Here is a 24230-nt window from a genome sequence, read left to right as displayed (position 1 = left end):
ATTGGGCACTAGACATTGCTTTTGTAGCTGAAAAATAATTTAATTCATAGATGAGTTCATAGGTAAGGGAAGGATGGGACTTGTAGCTCTAGAGTCCATCAGACTACAGTTTAAACTGTGACACTGCCTCTTACTGGTTTTCTGACTTTAAGAAAATTATTTAGTACCTCTAAGGCCCCTTTCCTCATCTGTAAAATCAGTGCAATAGAAGCATCTATTTCAAATAGCTGTAGTGGGCATTTGATGAGAATATTCATGCATGGTTTTCAACACAGATTTTGACATTTATTTATTTATTTTTTAAAATTAATTAATTAATTTATTTTTGTTACAGATGTTTCTCCTTTTCCCCCCACTGATACCCCCTTCACCCTCCCTCCCCGCCCTGTCCCCAGCTTTGTCCTCCATGTCCATTGTTCATGCATACATGCATATAAGTTCTGTGGTTTATCTCTCTTACCCCCCACCCCCTCTTCTGGGGATAGTCACTCTGAACCCCACTTGCATGTCTCTAGAACTACCCCATTCCTCAGACTGTTATGTTCATTATATTCCACAAATAAGTGAAATCTGTGATATTTATCTTTCTCTGCTTGGCTTGTTTCACTTAGGATAATACTCTCCCGGTCCCCCAATGTCGTCCCAAAGGATAAGAGATCTTTCTTGCAGCTGCCTAGTACTCCATTGTGTATATATACTACAGCTTTTTTATCCATTCATCTACTGATGGACATTTGGGTTGTTTTCAGATGTTAGTTATTATAAATAGTGCTGCTATGAACATGGGGTACATATATTCTTTCTGATTGGTGTTTCAGGCTTCTTAGGGTATATTCCTAGAAGTGGGATCACTGGGTCAAATGGAAGTTCAATTTTTAATTTTTTGAGGTAACACCATATTGTTTTCCATAGTGGCTGCACCAGTCTGCATTTCCACCAGCAGTGCACTAGAGTCCCCTTTTCTCCACGCCCTCACCAACACTTGTTTGATGATTTGTTGATGGTGGCCATTCTGACAGGTGTGAGGTGATACCTCATTGTTGTTTTATTTGCATCTCTCTGATGATTATAGATGTTGAGCATTTCTTCATATGTCTCTTAGCCATTTGTATGTCCTGTTTGGAGAAGTGTCTATTTATTTTCTCTGTCCATTTTTTAATTGGGTTCTTTGTCTTCCTTTTGTTGAGTTGTATGAGCACTCTTTATATATTGGAAATTAACCCCTTATGTGATGTATCATTGGTGATTATGCTCTCCCAAAGAGTGGGTTGCCTTTCCATTATGGTGGTTGTTTCCTTTGCTGCGCAGAAGCTTTTGAGTTTGATGTAGTCCCATGTGTTCATTTTTTCCTTTGTTTCTCTTGCCTTAGGTGATGTATCAGTGAAAATTCTACTGCGTATGATGTCTGAAATTTTGCTGCCTACATTTTCTTCTAGAATTTTTATGGATTCATGAGTCATATTTAATTCTTTTATCCATTTTGAATTTATTCTTGTGTAGGGTGTAAGTTGATGGTCTAGTTTCTTTCCTTTTTTTTTGCATGGAGCTGTCCAATTTTCTCAACACCATTTATTAAAGAGGCTGTGTTTACTTCACCATATGCTCTTGCCACCTTTGTCAAATATTAATTGAGTATATTGCCTTAGTTCCATTTCTGGGTTCTCTATTCTGTTCCATTAATCTATCTGCCTGTTTTTGTGCCAGTACCAGGCTGTTTTGATTACAGTGGCTTTGTAGTATATCCTGAAATCTGGTAATGTGATCCCTCTCACTTTGTTATTCTTTTTCAAGATTGCTGTGGCTATTCGGGGTCCTTTTTGGTTCCATATGAACTTTTGAACTATTTGTTCTAGTTCTGTGAAGTATGTCATTGGTATTTTGATAGAGATTGCATTGCATCTATAGATTGCTTTGGGTAGAATGGACATTTTAATGATGTTAATTCTTCCAATTCATGAACAGGGTATGTGCTTCCACCTATTTATATCTTCTTCTATTTTTTTTTTTTTCAATGAGCGGTAGTTTTCTGCAAATAGGTTCTGTATTTCTTTGGTTAAGTTTATTCCTAGGTATCTTAATTTTTTTGCTGTGATGGTAAATGAGATTGTTTTTTAGTTTCTCTTTCTATGAGTTCATCATTGGTGTATAAGATTGCTGTCGATTTCTTGATGTTAATTTTGTATCCTGCTACTTTTCCAAATTCATTGATTAACTCTAGTAAATTTTTGATGAAGTCTTTGGGGTTTTTTACATATAGTATCATGTCATCTGCATATAATGACAGTTTCACTTCCTCCTTTCCCATTTGGATCCCTTTTATTTTTTCTTCCTGTCTGATTGCTGAGGCTAAGACTTCCAGTACTATGTTAAATAAGAGTGGCAAAAGTAGGCATCCTTGTCTTGTTCCTGTTCTTAAGAGAAATGCTTTTAGTTTTTGCCCATTGAGTATGAAGTTGGCTGTAGGTCTTTCATATATGGCCTTTATTATGTCGAAATATGATCCCTCTAGTCCCACATTGCTGAGTGTTTCTATCAGAAATGGATGCTGGATTGTCCAATGCTTTTCAGCGGCTATTGATATGATCATATGGTTTTTATCTTTCATTTTGTTTATGTGGTGTATCACATTTGTTAATTTGCAAATATTGTACCAGCCTTCCATCCCTGGGATGAATCCCACTTGGTCATGGTGAATAATTGTATTGCTGTATTGCTGGATTCAATTTGCTAGTATTTTGTTCAGGATTTTGGAGTCTATGTTCATCAGGAATATTGGCCTGTAGTTTTCTTTTTTTTGTAGTCTTTATCTGGTTTGAAATTAAAATTATGCTGGCCTCATAAAATGAGTTTGGAAGTCTTCCTTCTTCTTGAATTTTTTGAAGTAGTTTGAGGAGAATGGGTGTTAGTTCTTCTTTGAATGGTCGGTAAAACTCCCCCGTGAAGCCATCCAGGCTTGGGCTTTTGTTTGCTGGGAGAGTCTTGATTACCTCCTCAATTTCTTCTGTTGTTATTGGTCTGTTAAAGTTTTCTACCTCTTCCTGGTCCAGTTTTGGGAGACTCTGTGTTTCTAGAAATTTGTCCATTTCACTTAGATTGTTGCCATATAATTGCTCATAGTAGTTGTTAACAATCTTTTGTATTTCTGTGGTGTCAGTTGTTATTTCTCCTCTTTCATTTCTGATTTTGTGTATTTGGGTTCTCTCTCTTTCTTTCTTGGTGAGTCTAGCTAAGGGTCCATCAATCTTGTTTATCTTTTCGAAAAACCAGCTCTTTGTTTCATTGATCCTTTGAATTTTTTTTTTTTTTTTTGGTCTGTATGTCACTTATTTCTGCTCTGTTCTTTACTATTTCATCCTTGTACTTGGTCTGGGGTTCTCTTTTTGTTTGCTGTCTAGTTCTTTAAGTTGTGAGGTTAGGTAGTCTATTAGAGAGTTTTCTTGTTTCTTGAGGTAGGTCTGTAGTGCTATTAACTTCCCTCTCAGAACTGCTTTCGCTATATCCTATAGGTTTGTGTTGTTGTGTGTTCATTTTCATTGGATTCCAGGAAGTTTTTAATTTCTTCCTTGATCTCCTCAGTGACCCATTTGTTGTTCAATAACAGGCTATTTAGCCTCCATGTGTTCAAATACCTTTGCATGTTCTTGTTGCAATTGATTTCTAGTTGCTTGCCATTGTGATCTGAGAAGATGCTTGATATGATTTCAATCTTTCTGAACTTGTAGAGACTTAGTTTGTGTGCTAACATGTGGTCTATCTTTGAGAATGTCCCATGTGCACTTGAGAAGAATGTGAATTCTCTAGTTTTGGGTGTAATTCTCTTTAGATATCTATTAAATCCATTTGATCTAGCGCTTCATTTAGAGTCTGTGTTTCCTTGTTAATTTCTTGTCTAGATGATCTATCTAGTGATGTGAGCAGGGTGTTGAAGTCCCCTGCTATGATTGTATTGCAGTTGATTCTCCTTTGATGTTCTCCAGAAGATTTTTAATAAATTTTGGTGTTCTTATATTGGGTTTTTATATGTTTACCAAGGTTATATCTTCCCATTGGATAGATTCTTTCAATATTATGTATTGGCCTTCATTGTTTCTAGTTATGGTCTTCATTTTGAAATCTACTTTATCAGATATGAGTATTGCTACCCCAACTCTTTTTTGCTTTCCGTTTGCTTGAAAGATTATTTTTTCCATCCCTTCACTTTCAACCTATGGGAGTCTTTTGTTGTGAGGTTGGTCTCTTGTAAACAATGTATAGATGAGTCATGCTTTCTTATCCAATCAGCTACTCTATGTCTTTTTATCGGAGTATTCAAACCATTCACAATTAAGGTGATAATTGATATGTACTTATTTATTGCCATTTTTGTTTAGTGTGGTTATGTTTTTCTTCCTGTTTCTTCTACTAATTACAGCAGTCCTTTTAGCATATCTTGCAGTGCTGGTTTGGTGTTAATATATTCCCTTAGCCTTTTTTTTTTTTGGTCTGGGAAGCTCTTTATTTGACCTTTTATTTTGAATGACAGCCTTGCTGGATAGAGTAGTCTTGGATTTACATCCTTGTTTTCATGACCTTGATTACCTCATGCCATTCCCTTCTGGCCTGTAGTGTTTCTGTTGAGAAGTCAGCTGAGAGCCTCATGGGATTTCTTTTGTAGGTAACCTGTTGCTTATCTTTTGCTGCCTTTAGGATTCTCTCTTTGTCTTTAATTTTTGGCATTTTAATTAGTATGTGTCTTGGTGGGGCCTGTTTGGGTTCTTCTTACTTGGGGCTCTCTATGCTTCTTGTACTTGAATGTGTTCTTTCTTCACCAAGTTAGGAAAGTTTTCTGCCAAAATTTCTTCAAATATATTCTCTAACCCTTGCCAATTTTCTTCCTCTTCAGGGACTACTATGATGCGAGTGTTATTAAGTTTCCAGTTGTCCCATAGCTCTCTTAAGCTATCTTCCCGATTTTTAATTATTTTTTACTTTTGGTTTTCTGACTGGCTGATTTTTTTCTACCCTGTCTTCCAATTCACTGATCCGGTCCTCAGCTTCCTCTACTCTGCTAGTTAGTCTTCCCAATGTGTTCTTTATTTCCACTATATCATTCTTCATTTTTACTTGGTTGGTTTTCAGTGTTTCTATCTTTACTCATGGTGCTGATGTCCTTACTCATGCTGTTGAGCTTCCTCAAGATCATGGCTCTAAAATCTACCTCTGATAATTTTCTTAACTGCATTTCATTGATCTCATCTTTGATAGAGTTCTCCTGTTCTTTCATTTGAGATTTGTTTCTTTGTTTCACCATTTTTGCTATCTCAGTGGGTTTTGGAGCCTTCCAAATTTTCCCTGTGGGTTTTGATGTTTAGCTGTTTGTGCTCCTTCTACTGGGTTTGGTTGAGCCTGGGTGGGCCCACATTAAATGCCACTGTCAAGTGTTACTTTCCGGGGTAGATTTGTAAGCCCAGGAAAGTTTCAGTTATCCTCTAGCTTTTTCCTGGAGGGTATTAGTCTCAGTTACTCAGTGCCTTGGAATGTAGCCCTGGTGTTCTGCATAAGAGGATTTCCAGAGTTTGGGATAGATGCTGGTTGTTTATGAGCCTCAATTCATTTCTTGCCTCACCTGGGGAAGGCTGAATCTCCTAGGGGTGGGCTGCTGCTTTTTCCCACAGCTCTGGGAAGGAGCACACTGGCCACCATCTTTTGTGGCCGCAACTCAGCAAAAACTCTGAGTGCCCTCCAAATCCCAGGTGTCCCCAGCCCTGTCTGCCCTCCCTCTGCCATAGCCCCCAGATGAGTGGCTGTTGCTATTTTAGTGCTCTATCTAGGCTCTCTGGGCTGTGGAGTGGGCTTGGTCTTTATTCCCCAAGGGCGCTGCTCACAGCTAACCCTACTGCTGTCTGTGGGCTCCCAGCCCATCACCCTCTCATGCCTCTGCAGATCCTACCAGTGTCCCTCATTATATGGTCCTGTCCTGCTGCTTTTCTGTTGCTTTTTTCTGAGGATTTATCTTTATTTTAGTTGTAATTCCCATTTGGTCCTGGGAGACCATCTGTGTAGCTTCCATTCACTCAGCCTCCATTTTCACATCCTCTCAAGATCTTGACATTTAATAAGCACTTAACAAATGTTACCTTTTACTATTACTACCGTTATTACCATTGCTATTACCTTACTGTTATTGTAAAGTAGAGTATCAACTTTGGAATCAAACAGACCTAGTACCACCATTTATTAGCCAAGTGACCTTGTGTGAATTACTTGACTTCACTGAACACCAGTGTCCCCATTTCTAAAATGAGAAATATGATAAATAATTTCTGGAATTGTCATCTAGCATAGAGCCTGCTGCATTGTAAGTACTTTTACAAGGTGTGTTTTCTTCTTCATCTTTTCTCCAGTACTCTCTAAGATGCCTTTTGTCATCTAAAGAACAAATACTAGTTAAGATATAGGTAGGTCACTATTACAAGAGACCCTGAAATAACATTATCCCTTTTCCATATAAGGGCTAATATGTAGCCTAATGTCAGGGATGCAGTCTCTTTCCACACTGTTGCTCTGCCCTCCTCTAAGTTACAGTTTCTGAGAAAGGGACAGAGGAAAGGGGAGATCTAGCTTCCTTCTTTTAAGAAGTTTTGCCAATTTTTCAGATTTTTACTTCTGCTCACACCCCATTGGCTAGAACCTAGTTATTTGACTACCCCTTGCTGCTGAGAAAGGAGGTGTTATCTTTGGCTTGGCATGATGGTGGGGTGGTAGGTGAGGCTGTCTGTGCCAAGATATATTTCTATCCTAAATCTACCAGATGAAATGAGATTGAGAGGCCCAATTTCCCTCTGAAGTGGTAAGAGGTAAGATTCCTGGGGAATGAGAATAGAGAAAGGCTGTGTTCAATTATTCAAAAGATAGAGATTGGTATGACTGCATAACTGGTCTTCTATTTGGGGTATTAACAGTGCTTAACACAACACTGGTTGCTTTTGTTTCTCTTTTTTCCCCCTTTATTACAACTCATGCTTGCTAAGGATGATCAAATTACTTATTATCTTCAACTTCCATTCAGCACAAAGAAAAACAATCCTTCTTCTGCTCTCTTGCCCCAAAGTCAATGAACTGATAAACAAGTAGTTACTGAGCTTCTAGAATTCCCTCATTTATTCATGCATTCATTTATCCACGCTCTTGCATCTACTCATTCCATAAGTATCCATTGAGTTTTTACTTTGTACTATGTTCTAGAATTATTAATGCATCTTAGTCATGATCTCAGGACTCAAGAACTTTTTTTTTTTTTATCCTCACCCGAGGACATTTTTCGATATTTTGTTCAGATAGAGTGGGAGGGAGAGAGAGAGAAAGAGAAACATCGACATGAAAGGGACACGAGTGGTTGCCACCCACATGGCACAACCAGGGCCGGGGACAAACTGAAACCGAGGTACGTGCCCTTAGTGGGAACCAAACCTGGGTCTCTCCGGACTACAGGCCGACACTCTAACCTCTGAGCCAAACCAGCCAGGACCCTCAAGGAACTCTTGTTTAGTGGCCGAGAAAGGCAAGCATTGAAAAGACCATGACAGTGCCAGTGTGACAGATGCTGAGAAAGCAGAAGGCCAAGATCTTATGAGAGCCCATTGGAGACTATTACTCAGGGAGGGGGGTAGCCCTTGAATTGAATTCATTGCTATGATGTATGTGGCTCTCCATCAAAACACTCAGAAAACAATGAATGCTTTTTTTGAGATCACACCTCATCAAATGCTTAAGGGTCCTAAGATCTGCAGGCATGTAGAAAAGGAAATTCATGAGGGCTGGAGCGGACAGCAGAAACCTTTGGATAAGATGAGTTTCACAAACGTTTTGGGTTGATTTAGAGATGTGAGAATGGCATGCATTCCAGTGTGGGAGCAGTTTGAACGACGGCTTGGCATGTACTGACTTCCCGAAGTGGGAAATGGACTAGACATCACTGAGTATCCTTCAAATGGTACATGTCTCATTCTTCAGTCTTGAGACAATGGCAGAATAAATCCTAGCAACTTTTGTCTTATCCTGTGTAGCTCTTCACCAAATACAGGGTACAGCAATGAACAATGGCAGAGTTGTGTTTATTGCTGCTAAGCTTTCCATTCTGAGTTGGCAGTCTCAGTATATAATTTTTTGAGATAGAAAATCCTCTGCCTTGGGATTTTGCCAGAAATTACTTTCCCCCAATTAGATTCTAGCTTGATGCAATCATTGCGTTAAAATGGTCTCAAATTGAAACCATCTAATAGCCAATTTTGGAATGAAGAAAATGGGAGAAATTCCACATGCCACAGACAGTTTCTTCCTCGAGCATGCAGTCCAAGAACAGGGCAAAAAAAGCAATACTCTCAGTGTGTCCGGCCTTGGACATAGAATCTCAGCGAGTTTCATAACAGGGTGATCGGGACCAGCAGATTCTTTTGTTGGCTTAGCACAAATCAAATCAAGCCTTCAGAAGAAGTGCAGTATGATCATATCTTGAGAAACCAGATTTGACATGTTCATCTGATGCTTTCTTTCTTTTTATCATACAGGTATATTCCAGAGAGGCTGGCCAGGTGGTACAATGGAATTGGCCATACTCTAGTTCCCCAAACAGTGGCTGAACACCAGCTCTGTAAATGGAGTAATGAATGCAAGGAGGCTCACGGTACATGGTAGGTGCTCATTATATACTTGAATGAATGAATAATTCATTAACATTAATGGACCAGAACATCCCTTTCTCTATGACAGGGTGGGCTTGTCTTCTTCCAAGTATTTCTCCATAGGTACCGTGTGGTGCTTTTGTGATGACATACTACATTCCTCTGGGACTTTTTCCTGATTTCTCTATGAGCAAACACTACCAGGTGATGCAGGTAAGTTCCTTAGAAATATTTTGTCCTTTCTGGTCTTTGCTTTCAGGCTTTATCAGATGGAGTCCAAGAAGCCTTTAGTCTATGGCTAATTTTGCCCTACAACTGAGGTGATTGCCTTCTATAAACTCCTGCTGATACCCCAGGTTTTTCCAGTGGTTGTTGGGAACAGACTCTTCTTGGCCCTGTGTGAATTGCATGGGTATTTCATTTGTTTCTTCGTCCTCAGAGTTTCTTCACACACATGTGCTGGGAGGAGTGGGATGGGGTTCCTTGCAGATCTCTGCAATATACTTTCTTTTTTTTTTTTTTTTTCCATTGATTTTTATTTATTTATTTATTTTTTTTACCCCATTGGCACCCCCACCCCACCCCCCCTCCACCCTTTCCCCAGCTTAGTTGTCCATGTCCATTGGTCATGCATACATGCATATAAGTTCTGTGGTTTATCTCTTCCCACCCCCCCACCCCCCATCCCCTCTTCTGAGGGATGTCAGTCTGTGCCCTACTTCCATGTGTCTGGGTCTACTGTATTCCTCAGACTGTTATGTTCATTATATTCCGTATATAAGTGAGATCATGTGGTATTTGTCTTTTTCTGCTTGGCTTCTTTCACTTAGGATAATACTTTCCAGGTCCCTCTATGTCGTCTCAAAGGATAAGAGATCTTTCTTTCTTACTGCTGCATAGTACTCCATTGTGTATATGTACCACAGCTTTTTTATCCATTCGTCTACTGGTGGACACTTGGGCTGTTTCCAGATCTTAGCTATTGTAAATAGTGCTGCTATGAACATGGGGGTACATATATTCTTCCTGATTGGTGTTTCAGGCTTCTTAGGGTATATTCCCAGCAGTGGGATCACTGGGTCAAATGGAAGTTCAATTTTTAATTTTTTGAGGTAGCACCATATTGTTTTCCATAGCGGCTGCACCAGTCTGCATTCCCACCAGCAGTGTATTAGAGTCCCCTTTTCTCCACACCCTCGCCAACACTTGTTGTTTGATGATTTGTTGATGGCGGCCATTCTGACAGGTGTGAGGTGATACCTCATTGTTGTTTTAATTTGCATCTCTCTGATGATTAGTGATGTTGAGCATTTCTTCATATGTCTCTTGGTCATTTGTATGTCCTGTTTGGAGAGGTGTCTATTCAGCTCCTCTGCCCATTTTTTAATTGGGTTCTTTGTCTTCCTTTTGTGGAGTTGTATGAGCACTCTATATATATTGGAAATTAACCCCTTATCTGATACGTCATTGGCAATGATGTTCTCCCATACAGTGGGTTGCCTTTCCATTTTGATTATTGTTTCTTTTGCTGTGCAGAAGCTTTTTAGTTTGATGTAGTCCCAGGTGTTCATTTTCTCCTTTATTTCTGTTGCCTTAGGTGATGTATCAGTGAAAATTCTGCTCCGTATGATGTCCGAAATTTTGTTGCCTACATTTTCTTCTAGAATTTTTATGGATTCACGGGTCACATTTAAGTCTTTTATCCATTTTGAGTTTATTTTTGTGTATGGTGTAAGTTGATGGTCTAGTTTCATTTTTTTGCATGTAGTTGTCCAATTTTCCCAACACCATTTATTAAAGAGGCTGTCTTTACTCCACTGTATGCTCTTGCCACCTTTGTCAAATATTAATTGAGCGTTTTGCCTTGGGTCCATTTCTGAGTTTTCAGTTCTGTTCCACTGGTCTATATGCCTGTTCTTGTGCCAGTACCAGGCTGTTTTGGTTACAGTCGCTTTGTAGTATAACCTGATATCTGGTATTGTGATCCCACCTACTTTGTTCTTCTTTTTCAAGATTGCTGTGGCTATTCGGGGTCTTTTTTGGTTCCATATGAACTTCTGAAGTATTTGTTCTAGTTCTATGAAATATGTCGTTGGTATTTTGATGGGGATTGCATTGAATCTATAGATTGCTTTGGGTAGTATGGACATTTTAATTATGTTAATTCTTCCAATCCATGAACAGGGTATGTGCTTCCACTTTTTTATATCTTCCTCTATTTCTTTTTTCAATGACCTGTAGTTTTCTGCAAATAGGTCCTTTATTTCTTTGGTTAAGTTTATTCCTAGGTATCGTAATTTTTTTGGAGCGATGGTAAATGGGATTGTTTTTTCAGTTTCTCTTTCTGTGAGTTCATCATTGATGTACAAGAATACTGTCGATTTCTTGACGTTAATTTTGTAGCCTGCTACTTTGCCAAATTCATTTATTAAGTCTAATAGATTTTTGATGGAGTCTTTAGGGTTTTCTATGTACAATATCATGTCATCTGCAAATAATGACAGTTTCACTTCCTCCTTTCCAATTTGGATCCCTTTTATTTTTTCTTCATGTCTGATTGCTGTGGCTAAGACTTCCAGTACAATGTTAAATAAGAGTGGTGAAAGTGGACATCCCTGTCTTGTTCCTGTTCTTAATGGAAATGTTTTTAGTTTCTGTCCATTGAGTATGATGTTGGCTGTAGGTCTTTCATATATGGCCTTTATTATGTCGAGATATGATCCCTCTATTCCCACATTGCTGAGCGTTTTTATCAGAAATGGATGCTGGATTTTGTCGAATGCTTTTTCAGCATCTATTGATATGATGATGTGGTTTTTATTCTTCATTTTGTTTATGTGGTGTATCACGTTTATTGATTTGCGAATATTGTACCAGCCTTGCATCCCTGGAATGAATCCCACTTGGTCATGGTGAATAATTTTTTTGATGTATTTCTGGATCTGATTTGCTAATATTTTGTTCAGGATTTTGGCGTCTATGTTCATCAGGGATATTGGCCTGTAGTTTTCTTTCTTCGTAGTGTCTTTTTCTGGTTTTGGAATTAGAATTATGCTGGCCTCATAGAACGTGTTTGGAAGTCTTCCTTCTTCTTGAATTTTTTGAAATAGTTTGAGGAGAATGGGTGTTAGTTCTTTTTTGAATGTTCGGTAAAACTCCCCCGTGAAGCCATCTGGGCCTGGGCTTTTGTTTGCTGGGAGAGTCTTGATTACCTCTTCAATTTCCTTAGTTGTTATTGGTCTGTTCAAGTTTTCTACCTCTTCCGGGAATAGTTTTGGGGGACTGTGTGTTTCTAGAAATTTGTCCATTTCGCTTAGATTGTCGAATTTGTTGCCATATAGTTGTTCATAGTAGTTGTTAACGATCTTTTGTATTTCCGTGGTTTTGGTTGTTACTTCTCCTCTTTCATTTCTGATTTTGTGTATTTGGGTTCTCTCTCTTTGTTTCTTGGTGAGTCTAGCTAAGGGTCCATCAATCTTGTTTATCTTTTCGAAAAACCAGCTCTTTGTTTCATTGATCCTTTGAATTGTTTTTTTGGTCTCTATGTCATTGATTTCTGCTCTGATCTTTACTATTTCCTGCCTTCTACTTGCTCTGGGGTTTTCTTTTTGTTTGCTTTCTAATTCTTTAAGTTGTGAGGTTAGACAGTCAATTAGAAATTTTTCTTGTTTTTTGAGGTAGGCCTGTAGTGCTATGAACTTCCCTCTCAGAACTGCTTTCGCTGCATCCCATAGATTTTGTGTTGTTGTGTGTTCATTTTCATTGGTTTCCAGGAAGTTTTTAATTTCTTCCTTGATCTCCTCGGTGACCCATTCATTGTTTAATAACATGCTATTTAGCCTCCATGTGTTGAAATGTCTTTGCATGTTCTTGTTGCAATTGATTTCTAGTTTCATGCCATTGTGATCTGAGAAGATGCTTGATATGATTTCAATCTTCTTGAACTTGTAGAGATTTAGTTTGTGTCCTATCATGTGGTCTATCTTTGAGAATGTCCCATGTGCACTTGAGAAGAATGTGTATTCTGTAGTTTTGGGGTGTAATTCTCTGTAGATATCTATTAAATCCATTTGGTCTAGTGCTTCATTTAGAGTCTCTGTTTCCTTGCTAATTTTTTGCCTAGAGGATCTATCCAGTGCTGTCAACGGGGTGTTGAAGTCCCCTGCTATGATTGTATTGTTGTCAATTTCTCCTTGGAAGTCCTCCAGAAGATTTTTAATATATTTTGGTGCTCCTATATTGGGTGCATATATGTTTATCAAGGTTATATCTTCCTGTTGGATAGATCCTTTCAATATTATGTAGTGGCCGTCTTTTCTCTAGTTATGGCCTTCATTTTGAAATCTATTTTATCAGATATGAGAATTGCTACCCCAGCTTTTTTTTGCTTTCCATTTGCTTGGAAAATTTTTTTCCCTCCCTTCACTTTCAACCTATGTGAGTCTTTTGTTGAGAGGTGGGTCTCTTGTAAACAACATATAGATGAGTCATGCTTTCTTATCCAATCAGCTACTCTGTGTCTCTTTATGGGAGCATTCAGTCCATTTACATTTAAGGTGATTATTGATATGTACTTATTTATTGCCATTTTTGTTTAGCGTGGTTCTATTTTTCTTCCCATTTCTCCTGCTAATTACAGCAGTCCTTTTAACATTTCTTGCAGTGATGGTTTGGTGCTAATGTATTCCCTTAGCTTTTTTTTGTCTGGGAAGCTCTTTATTTGATCTTCTATTTTGAATGATAGCCTTGCTGGGTAGAGTAGTCTTGGATTCAGATTCTTGTTTTTCATGACTTTGATTACTTCATGCCATTCTCTTCTGGCCTGTAGTGTTTCTTGTGAGAAGTCAGCTGAGAGCCTTATGGGGTTCCCTTTGTAGGTAACCTGTTGCTTATCTCTTGCTGCTTTTAGGATTCTCTCTTTGTCTTTAATTTGTGGCATTTTAATTACTATGTGTCTTGGTGTGGGCCTGTTTGGGTTCTTCTTACTTGGGACTCTCTGTGCTTCTTGAACTTGAATGCCTTCTTCCTTCACCAAATTAGGGAAGTTTTCTCTCACTATATTTTTGAATATATTCTCTATCCCTTGCTCCTTTTCTTCTTCTTAGGGGACTCGTATGATGCGAATATTATTACGTTTCCAGTTGTCCCATAGTTCTCTTAAGCTGTCTTCCTGTTTTTTAATAGTTTTTTCCTTTTGTTCTTCTGATTGGTTGATTTTTTCTACCCTGTCTTCTAATTCACTGATCCGGTCCTCAGCTTCCCCTACTCTGCTTTTTAAACCTTCCAATGTGTTTTTCATTTCGGATATGTCATTTTTTATCTCTTCTTGTTGGTTTTTAATTTCCATTTGGCTTATTTTCAGTGTCTCTATGTCCTTACTCATGCTGTTCAGCTTCCTCAAGATCATGGCTCTGAATTCTAGCTCTGTTAACATGCCTAATTGCTCCACATTGATCTCATCTTCGGTGGAGGTCTCTTGCTCTTTCATTTGGCTTCTGTTTCTGTGTTTCACCATTTTGGCTATCACTGTGGGCTTTGGAGCCTGTCAAGTTCTCCCTGTGGGTGTTGGTGTTCTGCTGTGTGTGGCTCCCTCTCCTGTGTTTAGATGAGCGAGGGAGGACCCACGTTGAACACCACTGTCAAGTCTTACTTTCCTGGTTAAAGTTGCCAGCCCAGGAAAGGTACTGTTATCCTCTAGCTTTTTGCCTGGAGGCTAGCAGTCTAGGTTACTTGATGAGTTTTGGGTTGTCAGTTGATTGAAAAACTCCCTCTGTTGCTCAGCCAAGGGGCTTTCACGAGGGTGGGGCAGATGCTGGTCGTTAGTGAGCCTCAATTAGCACTTCAATGGCCCACAGGGTGGGGTTGGATCTCCGAGGGAGGGGCTGCTGCCTCTCCTCAGAGCCCTGGGAAGGAGCAATGTGGCCAACGTCCTGAATGGCTGCACTCAGCCAAAGCTCCGAGCGCCCTCCAAACCCCGAGTGTCCCGACACAGTTCCAGTCCAGTCCGCCCTCCCTCCGCCGGAGCCCAAGGTGAGTCGCTGTGGCTGTTTCAGCCTCTGTCCCGGCTGCGCTGTGGGGCCGCCTGGGAGTGTAACCCGCGGGCGCTGCTCCCAGCTGAGGCCGCTGCCGAACTGCCGACCGTGGGCTCCCAGCCCCGTCTCGCGCCTTCACAAGCCTACCGGGATGGAGTCAGTGTCCCTCATTGTATGGTCCTCCAAGCTGCTTTTCTGTTGGTTTTTCCCGTCGATTTGTCTGTGTTATAGTTGTAATTCCAGTTTGGTTCTGGGAGACGGTCTGTGTAGCTCCGTTCACTCCGCCGCCATTTTTCGGTTCTCTGCAATATACTTTCTAATAGTCCATCTAATAGTGCAGTCCTCTCTTCTTTGACGCTTCAGATTTGTCCCTCTCATCTTCTGCCACCTTAGATTTCTGGAAGACCCAGAGCCATCGCTACAACCCAGGATAATCTGCTGACCTTTCCTCGGTTCTCCTTCCCTGGGATGCAGTCTGTTATCTCTTTCCAGGTAACAAACTGGGGACAATTGTGGGAGTTTTGTCTTTTGTTTTCTTTCTATCAGGAGTCACTGTCCTAAGCTGCCTGTTGTTCAATGTCTGAAACCATTGTTTCATGTTTCCTCTTATTGTTTTAGTATTTTGATGTGAGAATGTAAATCTGGTCTCTGTTTTTCTATCCTGGCTGAAAGCAGCAATCAGTGCATAAAAATGTATGTACAAGAACATTCATCAAAGCATTGTTGTTTCTGAAGAGTAATTGGAAATAAGCAAAAAGCAAGACAGAAATAGAAATCATGGAATGTATGCAATTGTGGTGTTTATATAATATGTATTGTGGTTTCCATATCATGTGATACTATATAACCATCCAAAACCACATTTTCAAAGAATATTTTCTAAGATAGGGATATATTTATGATACCATGTTTATTGTAAAGGGCATATATAAATTTATTTTTATAATTTCAATTTTTGTAAAATGGTATTTAGTATATACACTGTAATATAAGCATATGCTTTATATATAATTTATTCTATTAAATTCAATATACAAATTAAATTATAAGTATATGTATGTAGTATCACAAAATATGTGGAATATAATGCATATTCTATATTAATAAATAGAAATAATAAATATAAAATATACAAATGCACATGTTTGCTACATTAAATATATATTAAAGTATATATACTTTATATAAATATATACATATATTTTATTTTTATTAAAAAATGTTTTTTCTTTATTGTTTAGAGTGTCAGGAAGGGAGAGGGAGAGAGATGAAAGCATCGATGAGAAAGAACACTAATTGGCCACCTCCTGCATGCCCCCAATTGGAGATTTGGCATACAACATGGGCATGTGTCCTGACAGGGAATCAAACCAGTAACCTCGTGGTTCATGAGTTAATGCTCACTCACTGAGCCACACTGGCCGGGCTATACATGTGTTTTAATATGTATGTATAAAAAGGAACTATACAGAGTTTAATATGATAGATCAAAAGCATGTTCAGAGAAAAAAATACTTGAAAGTAAATATACAAAAATGGTAAGTGCTGTATTTTCCTAATTTTTGCAATCAATATATAATTATTTTCAAGTAAAAATATTTATCAAACTTTTTAAATGTAAGGATTTCAGTAAAGAATCTGCAAAGCTAAATTTTACTATAAGTTAAAATATTTATTGGGGAACCTATTTTTAAATGACCATATAACCATAAATATAAATAGCCCTCTTTTATTTGACAGGCACTATTCTAAGTGCTTTTTATTTATTAATCATTTAATCCTCACAACAACACATTAAAATAGTGATAACGGAAGAAACTGTGGCACTGAGAGTTTGTCACTTTCCCCAGCTAGTAAGTTGCAAAGCCAGGATTTGACCCCAGGCAGGCTGGGTCCACAGTCCGCTCCTTATCACCATGCTGTTCTGCCTTGCTCCCTAGAATTACGGGGAAGACAAGGCTAGAGAAGCTTTCTTGACCAAACCCGGGCAGAGAGCTGTAGGTGACTGGAATGCCACGGCATCAGCAGTAAGACTGGAAAATATTCAATTGTAAGAGAGAGTTCTTGTGTCCCCAAAATTCTGGGGATTCAGCAGATGTCAGGGTTGTTGCCAGACATGTCATAGGCCAAACAGCTGATATCAGAGTCACGATTTGAACCCAGAGCTACCTGCTTCACCTGTATCTGTCTAGTTCTAACCAGGTGCCTCTTACCCTGTGACTGTTGGCCTGACATCTAGGGGTTGAATTTTAACTTTTCTTGTACCCTATTAAGGAGATAGAAGAAAGATATAGCGGGTGGATGGGGGTGTAAATGTCCCTCACTAAACTGAGTGAGATGGTTCACCTTCAGCCAAATTCTCTCCCAGAGCCCCAGAGACCACACTTCCCAGCAATTCTGAGCAGGCTAGAAAAAGGGCTGACACATACTCTGCAGAATGTCCATCAAGGCAGGACTTCCGTGCACTGACACCCTGGGTTATTATTGCTTTGGGTGCATGAGATCACTCAGAGCAGAATGCTTCATTACAGGTTTAAACCTAAGCTATAAATTAAACACATCTCCTTTAATATAAGAAAGTTTCCGATTATTTTCAAGAAAACCTGGTGCAAAGTGAGGTAATCTCATGTGGTAAGGAGGATGAATAACTTAAACCGCATTCCCATAAATTCCTTTAACCAAAAGGAAGTCTTTAAGGCTATCTGCATACATGGTGTGTCTGATTTTCCTTGAATGATGTGTGAAGTGTTTAAACAGACCAGCAAATTCCCAGGGTTCTAAAGCCTCCCTTGGATTCTGCCTTGCTTTCTGTCTAGACAAGTGCCAAAAATTATCAGGATTGCTTTCTTGGTTTGACTAAATGCTCTTTTTTTTTTTCCCATCCAGAAAGATGTTGCTTACAATTATTTTTTTATTCTGCATCTGAAACTTCCAGTTTGCAGTATAAAATCCATATGAATAGCTTAGTGCTAATAAGTGAAGCACCAATTACCATTAGTAGTATGCAATACAGCAAAGATTTTCAACCAGTTAACCCTACTGTTTTCTTATTTTAATGTTGTTTGGCAAAGGTGAACCTAGTTATTATTTATAATTACATCTGTAAGAACTGTTATCATCTGCTTTTCCTTCCAAGTGCTCTACTGATTTTAAAGTGAAATAATTTTGAGACGAGTATCAACAACTTTTTACATAAGATTCTTTAGGTTTGTCAAGTAAGGACAGTTTCATTTCAGATACTGTATTTTCTTTTTGGTTCAAATAATGTAAGAAGAAATGGAGAAACGTTCTACAATGGACACTGAGGACCAGATAATAAATAGTCTCTTAATAAACTATTAACATTCTGATGCCAGATTTGATTATATCCACTCATGTGTTAAACCAGTGCTTTTCAAACTTTAATGTATACACGGGTCATCTGAGGATTCTGTTAACATGAAGATTCTGTCCCAGTAGGGCTGGGAGGAGCCCCAGAGACTATAGTTCTAGAATACTCTTGGCTAGCAGTGCAATTTCTCTTGTAAGGACTTACTTTTAAAGCCACAGCTCTGATTGTAAAATTCAATATCCCACCTGCTAATGGAATTACCAGCATCTGAATGAGGTGAAACATAAGCAGGATTTCCTCAAAATTCCAGAAATGAGATCATGGCTCCAAGACATCTCAGTCTTGCCCATCTGAATGAATTACCTCTATAGACTTATACCTGTTGGATAAGTTAGCTTCTAGAGAGACCTCAATGTCTCTAGAAAGAGTATATCTATGAGAATTTTACTTCTGTCTAAGCTAACAGAGCCAGGAGGAGGCTGGCGGTAGAAGGGCATGAAAAAGAGATGATAGTTAGATAGATAGATAGATAGATAGATAGATAGATAGATAGATAGATAGATAGATAAAAGAAAACATTCCAGAAGAGAGAAGATGATCAGGATAGAAAGGATTTTAAATATATACTAATTGCAAAATAGAATATTAAGACTGAAAACTTAAATATATGATAGTAATAAAAAGTATTATTAACCTTTTTGAGTATTAATAGTGGCATTGGTATATTCAAAATGTATTCATGAATGAACTAACTTAAAATATTTGTTGAATACTTTCTAAGTGTTGGGCACTGTATTAGATATTGGAAATAGAAAGTGAACTTGAACAAGGTTCCCACCTTCATGAACTTTGAATCCAGTGAGAAATAGACCTTTGCACAAATATATGCACTTAAGATGAAAGATGTAGAAAAAAATGCAACTGGGTATGGAGTGTGTAATGAGGGTACTTAAATCTGAAACATCAGAAAAATTTTGCCTGATATAATAATTCAACTAGTCAGCACAGCACAAAATGTCTTCATGACATGCTCAGGGGTAAGTGGTTATTAGAGGAGACTTATGAAATTGTCAGGAGAGGTGGAATTTGGGCACATATAGGCAGGAGAGGACTTGAGGGAAAAATTCCTGTTAATACTTCACCATTATCAAGGCATTGTATATCACAGCTCCTTTCTGTGGAGAAAAAAAAAAAAAAAAAATAGAGCAAATCATAGAATCGTGGTACCTAGAGAGTAGAGTTGAAATTTGTCAGTCTACTTTGGAGACAAGAAAGATGACAGCTCCATTCTCTGACTGTTTATGTACGTTTGATGTTTGCTCTGACCCTGGAAAGAGTCTAAAAAGTATCTTTGGAAAGCTTCTGGGACCTGGCCTTTAACACAAGTACCGAACAGTTTGTCTTCATTTTATTCTGCTAAAACCTACTTTTTCTTTCTTTGGTTTGCTTGTTTTTTTTGTTTAATGGAAGATTTCTGGGATTTCATTACAATTAAAAGGACTTATGGGATATAAACACTTTCATCAGCTTGATAAATGAACAGCAAAATCAGGACAAAAAAGCAACCTGTGAGCAGATTTCAACTCAGAAAGGGTAATGATTTTATTGCTTAAGGGAGAAGGAAATAAAGGAAAGTGTCCTTTTCTAGGTGAGTGAATTATTACAGTTATATGATTTATAATCATTGATGGCAAAGGACGGGCAAGGGACAATGAACACGTACTTTCTCTTATCTCTAGATAGAACTCTATTCACATATTTCAAGAAATATCATTGTCAATCATTTCTTTCAAAAACCTACTGGGGAAGCTATACAATCTCCCTTGGGAAACCTACAATACATTATTTTCATCCTTTGATTAGTAATGTCTAGTTTCCTCTGGTGTCTACCCTAAATCTGTCTGTCTACTGCTACATATACCATTATTTTTTTCTCTGTTGGCAGCAGAAACAGCAAATGCATTACCATCAGCATAATGATGTGCTTTAAAGCTTTTATCCCTCTTTGACTTTCTTTTCATTAAATTGCACATATCCTAAATCAGTGTTTGAAATGGAAAGCAGCATCCAAAGTCAGTGGCAGGGAAACCAAGAGAATAAGCTAGAAGCGCCTCTGAAAATACCAAGCCAGAGCTGTCCCTTGTGTAAATAAAGAAATTTTGAGAGATTTTCCATGGGAGCTTGACTTGGATTTAACTGTATCTTCCCCCTTCATCCTGCCTTTTACTAAGAGACAGTCACAAGTGGAACATAAATTCTCTAAAAATCACTTGCAGGCAGGCCTATCACCTGCCATGTTTATTCAAGGGACACACAGTAATGTGCCTCAATGTTTCTTTCCACGTTAGGGACAAAGAGAAAATAGCCAGTCAGTATCTTTGGGAAGCTAACTAGAGGCCTTTGGGTAGAATTTAATGCTGAGTTCCTTAGATTTAGAACATAAAGACAGCTTCTTCTTTGAACAAATTGGGTTTGTTCCAAACCCATTTAGTTTTGATGGGAGATCAAATGGAGAGATACATAGGGTGTATATTATAGCATTGAAATATTTCTCAGTATCTGTCTTTATCCCATTTCAGGAAACCCAGCACCTAAGAAGAAAAGGTCTTGGCCAGTATAGCCTTATTTCCACAGAAGTTCTAGACCTCACCCATTCACTTTATTCCTTCTTCTTGCTTGATTTCTACTTTTCCTTGACTTGAGCACTAATAATATAATCTTTACTCAATAAACATGTATTGATGAATATTGTTGAATGCATGACCTTGAGTATTATTGACCATATATTTTTTTAACTAAGTAGCCTTCTTTGCCTTGACCTTTGAGTCTTTTCCCCAACATTAATACTTATATCCTGGGGCTATCTGCTTTAGACTGTTCAAAATCTTGAAAGCCTAGACCCAATTTTGCCAACCATCTACTTGGTTAGCATTTACATTGGGACTGCCTCAGCCACCTTAAAGAGGATGTAGACACCCTGTTTATTCTGTAAGAAGTTTGATCTGTATTCTCAGTAGAAGAAATCATGCATAGGGCTATTTCATAGGGTTCACAGAGTTGTAATAACTTAGAGATTGGCTTAATATTACTGATGATCTCAAAACGACAATTGTCTACTAGTCGCCATTACAATTGTCTACTGTCTCCCAACATCTAAATACAGTATTTGCAAAGATATAGAAAAAAGAGGAAAACTCACATCAATACTGAAAACTAAGTTCAGTAGACAACCCATTGCCAATATCTGTCACTGAAGCTGTGCTGACTATAAATATAAGGCAGGTTAGAGTGTATTGAACACAAATTGCTTAGACTTCACCTCAAGGTATGATGAATTATGAGGAAACATGAATACTCTGTTGATTTTCTTTGATCCCAGTCATCAGATTATTTACATTAGAGATAACAGTTAACATTAATGGTCTGGACAAGAGGCAGGTGGGGAATAATGGCAAGCCAAGAATTAAGTTTCTCAAGCATTATATCGGTTCATAAGTATAAGAATTGGGTGTAAGAGAAGAGATTTAAACTAGGTGAAAGCCCTAATGAAATTGGGACTCAATGCCTGTCAGTCTATCTTCCAGATGTAGCTTTGGAAAGAGGAGGAACATCTACACCAGAGGCAGTGAGTAGGGCCAATGTCACCTCACAACAACACAAACAAATTTGAAAAGAATTTTCTAATTAAAGGATTAGCAAAGAAACATTTCAAAAGAAGAGGAAAAAAGAAAATCCAGCTAGAGTCAAATAAATAATACTACATAAAACAAGACTTAGAGGAAAGGGACATTTACAAAATAAGATTTTCCTGTCAAACCCAGAAGAAACTATTAGGAAACTATTCGGTATGAACAATGTAGAAGAAGGATACATTGCCTCTACAAAACAGGAACAGAAAGCCATGAGCAGATAAAATGCTAGGGTAAAAGGGCAACCAAACAACATGCAATGAGAGGTATATACATACAGAAGGGTTACAATAATAGAATTAAACTCCCTGAATCAAATAAAAAGTAAACAAAACTGATGAGAGAGAAGATGATTGACATGGAGGACAGAGAATGAAGAGTCAACATGTGGATAATTGGTGTTTTGAAAGGACAGTAAATAGATAACAATCAACAATCAATGTTTTATATAAAATAAAATATACCTGAGAGAAAAAATGATTTATGGGTTAAGGGGGTCACCCAGCAAAGTCAATACAGGACTCACTTTTGGTCACACCTTGGCAATATTTTTGATATAAGGTTGTATAGTTTATAACAACAGTCTTCAAACTTCTTGGTCTCACAATGCCTTTACACTCTTAAAATTGCTAAGGAAGGACCCCAAAGAACTCAGTATATATAGATTGTATCTATCAATGTCTACCACATTAGAAATTAAAAGAGAGAATTTAAAGAAAATGTTTATGAACTTATTAAAATATTAAGCCCATTTCATATTAACATAAATAGCATATTTCTTGTGGGGAAAAACAAGTCCTATATTCTCCAAAACACACAAAAAATGTGGAAAAAGTGACATTGTTTTACATTTTTTACAAACCTCTTCAATATCTGGCTTACCAGAGGGCAGAAGAAGTCATATTTACTTCTGCATTTAATTTGTTTTAATGTTATTTTAGTTGAAATATATGAAAAATATCTAGCATCACACAGATATGTAGTTGGAAAAGAGAAAATTTTAACAGCCTTTGCAGACCATTGTAGATATTTTTAAAATACTGCACCAAAACTTGAAAAATGTAGTTTTTAAAGGTTAATTGTATTATGGGAACTGAAATCATATTACGTAACTTTTTATGCTTAGTTACAGTAAAATCCATTGGTCTATCTTATACGTTGAATGGATCTTTACCTATATAACATCATAAATTGGCAATCTGGAAATATGTTGTTTTCCTGAGTTATTGAGTCTTCCCAAATGTGGTCACATTTCATTATACAATTTTTAAAGTTCACATTCATTTATATCACCGCTGATATCATCAGAAAATTCTGAGTATTGTAAAGCTAGCAAGCTCATGTGGTAGTTAAAAGATTTCCAAAATTATAATTTTCACCCAGAAGCTTGAATCTTATCATTGATAACAAACTCTAGAAGTTCTTTTCTTTGAGTGGTGGTCTGAGTCCAGTTTTAAGAAAATGTTTGAGAAATATCTAAGTTTGATTTACCATAGTTTGTTACTTATTCTTTCAGGTAAAACAGTATTCCATGAATCCAGCCAGTGTGGCTCAGGGGTTGAGCATCGACCCATGCACGAAGAGGTCGCTGGTTTGAATCCTGGTCAGGACACATGCCCAGGTCGTGGGCCCGATCCCCAGTGGGGGCCATGCAGGAGGTGGCCAATCGATGTTCTCTCTCATTGATGTTTCTATCTCTCTCTCACTAAAATCAATAAAGGAAAAATAAATTAAAAAAAAAAGTGTTCCATGAAAATTGACTAGTTCAGTTTACAACTGAAACAATTGCCCAACTGGTTTTCTTCAAGATAGTCATTGTACTTAGGCATCTTACCGAAGTACCTCATGTGGTTCTCCTATTACCAACTAGAATATACAATGCCTAGTGCAATTTGGTGCCACTGCCTTGATTCTCTTAAGGTTTCATTGCTTTTGCATTATAATGCAAATGTTAGCACCATAAGAATTAGTATCTTGGTAATATTATAAAAATAGTTTTGACTATTTTCAAAACTAGTCATAGATTGCTTAAAGAGTCCTGAGATCCTCAGGTCTGCAGACCACACTTTTAGAACCACTGCACTGTAAGCAGCTAGACAGGCAAAAATAGGTATTCTACAAAGGAATTTTTAAAAATCAGGTTGCCTCTGTATACTAAATGTAAAAATTTAATAAAACAATAAATATTTTGAGAGACAAAGTTTGTATTTCATAGGAATAAAAACCCAAAATTTATTTGTATCCTATTTTAAAGAGACAGACCTAAAATAAAGTGACTCAAGATAAAAAGAAAAGGATGCATAAATGTATTCTTAAAAAACCAAAAATATAAAGGAAATAAGAATCAAAATATTATCAAAGTACAATTCACATCATAAATTATTAAACAAAACTAAGACATTTATTTACAATGACTATGGTTTCACTCTACAAAGAAGGAACTGCTTCTCTAGAACTTTATGAACCAAATATATTACACAGTAAAATAAACAAAATAAAAAAAGCATACTAATACAAG

Source organism: Molossus molossus, unplaced genomic scaffold (genome assembly GCF_014108415.1).
Source record: "Molossus molossus isolate mMolMol1 unplaced genomic scaffold, mMolMol1.p scaffold_m16_p_14, whole genome shotgun sequence".
Taxonomy (NCBI): Eukaryota; Metazoa; Chordata; class Mammalia; order Chiroptera; family Molossidae; genus Molossus; species Molossus molossus.
The sequence above is the reverse complement of the archived record's forward strand: the minus strand, read 5'-3'. Positions refer to the sequence as shown.